Genomic DNA, 298 nt, shown 5'->3' on the forward strand with positions numbered 1-298 from the left:
TAACGCCAGTTTACGTCATCTATCCTTGAGCAAAGTATGGACTATTATATATTGCTGGAAAGCCCTGGATGTCTACTTTCTAACGCAATTGGAAGCGCGCCATTTTGAGTTCTGTAGCTCCAGAAAATATACTTTGAGTGCAGGGAGGTCAGAATCCAACAGCATCAGCAGTCCTTTTTCAGCCTGAATCAGATTTTTGCTCAGCTCCCTCAATTTTAGCCAGAAAAATACCTGAAATTACAGAAAAACATACAACTCATAGTAAAGTCCAGAAATATGAATTTTTCCTAAAAACTAA

The sequence above is a fragment of the Arachis ipaensis genome, chromosome B04 (assembly GCF_000816755.2).
Source record: "Arachis ipaensis cultivar K30076 chromosome B04, Araip1.1, whole genome shotgun sequence".
Taxonomy (NCBI): Eukaryota; Viridiplantae; Streptophyta; class Magnoliopsida; order Fabales; family Fabaceae; genus Arachis; species Arachis ipaensis.